The sequence below is a fragment of the Acyrthosiphon pisum genome, chromosome A1 (assembly GCF_005508785.2).
Source record: "Acyrthosiphon pisum isolate AL4f chromosome A1, pea_aphid_22Mar2018_4r6ur, whole genome shotgun sequence".
Taxonomy (NCBI): Eukaryota; Metazoa; Arthropoda; class Insecta; order Hemiptera; family Aphididae; genus Acyrthosiphon; species Acyrthosiphon pisum.
Window position 1 is genome coordinate 96,653,191 of NC_042494.1, and position 2,075 is coordinate 96,655,265.

The window sequence follows — 2,075 nt, forward strand, 5'->3', positions numbered from 1 at the left end:
AAAGGAATTGAATTTTATAAAAATAAAGGATTTGATGGTTTTGCTGACGCAGAAGAAACAATTAAATTTACTATGTTAATGAATAATATGTTTGACGCCCTAAATAGGAAGTATCCCGCTGAAGGCATTAAAAAAAATAGTCGAGATTTAGAGGTTTTTTTATGTTGTGTTTGTGTTGTGTTATGTGTTGTGGTGTAGGTATCTGTCTATTTAACTTTTATGTTATATTTGTGATTTTAATATTTAATATTATGATGTATCGCATGATAATGATGAAAATATTACTATATATTTAGTGTTATATTTTTAAAAATTGTAAAAACTATTCCTAGATTATTTTTTCAGATTTTAAATGAATCATTTGAATGGTTAAGTACTTGGGAAAACAATTTCACCAACAAAATTATTCAAAAACATGATTTTTTAACTAAAACAACAGCAGATGGTCTCAAAATCACATTAAAATCAACAATAGATTTGGTTAATTATTTGTTAGATGAAAAACAATTTGCATATGTTTTGACGGCTAAGTTCAATCAAGATTGTTTGGAAGTAATTTACAACCATAAATATTAAATACTTTTAATTAGTGCCAATTCATTCAAAATAATAATCTAATAAATTTAATTTAAATTTAAATTTCATTATAGCAATTTTTTGGGATAATACGGCAAGTGTCAGGTCCAAATGATCATCCTTCTTGTCCTACATTTTTGCAATTGTACAGGATGCTTTCAGTTCATTCTTTGATTAAACCCCCTAGAAGTGGCAATTGTAAAATATTTGAAGGTAAGTTTTAAATTATTGTTTGAATTTGTACTTCTACTTACATAACCCCTATGGCCCTAAGTATGTAATGAATTTTACTTTTGGATTATAATTTTCAGATAATATTCCAGTTATAACTATTGGAGATTTAAAGGACATAATCAAAGAAACTGCTAATTCTACAGTTAGAATTGAAAAGATTGAGAAATTAAAAGAAAAAATTAATAATATTGTTGATGAAGAATGCTGGGATGTAGATGATATATTCTTAGAGCATAATTATTCAGATTCTACAGTTTTTGATTGTATAGTATATTATTTAGCTGGGTAAATAGAAAAAGTAGTTATTTTTGTAATACTATAAGTATAATAACTTTTTTAAACTCAATTAACAGATATATAGCAAAACGTTTGGTAAAAAAAACCAAATGTGTACAATGTATAAATGGTTTAAAGAATATAAACACAACTAAGCATGGATCATCGGCAGACTTGGTTGTTGCAAAAAGTAGAGGTTACTTAACTCATCCAGATAGTAATCTTTTCAATATATTGAAGTCACTAGAGAATTCATTTACCAAATTTGCGAATGAATTGAATGTGTTTGATTACATTACATATTACATTTCTTTGCTCAGAGCATCGAACATCAATGCTCACTGATATTTGTGTCTACTATTTGGTTATGAGAATGCGCCAGTACAGCTACATCGAAAATCAAAATAACAAAAAATTAAATAAAACAAAGAAAAAGCTTTCTAAATTAGTTAATACATAATTATTTGTATTAATATTTATATTGTTTTTGTAATTACTGGTTAGATTATTATTTTATGTCATAATTAAAGATTGTGCTTATTGTTCGTTTTAAATTCTTAAAAAGAACGCAAAAAAAAGGAGTCCTGTAAAACACTAAAACCATAGATAAGTAGGTATATATAAAAAATTAAATAAAAATAAAAATTTCAGATTCACAACCATGCCCATTTTGTAAATTATTGTAAATTGCGAAAACGATGTAATATTATTAAATTAATATAGTACAATAGTACATAAATATTCCACTGCTGTTATAGAGCGCTGCAGAATTGTTCTTATCATGTAAGTAATATTAAAGACGACTAATCCATGCTCGTTGGGCAACCATTATATCTTTAATCGTGGTGGTTACTGAATTTGAACTACTAACTAGAAATATATGCCATAACCTCAAAATCATTCTGTAGGGCAGCGCTCAATTGTATAGCGGCCAAATTTTGAAATGGATTTGCCTCACTAAGCGGAATGTTGATAATGTATAGTTGTCC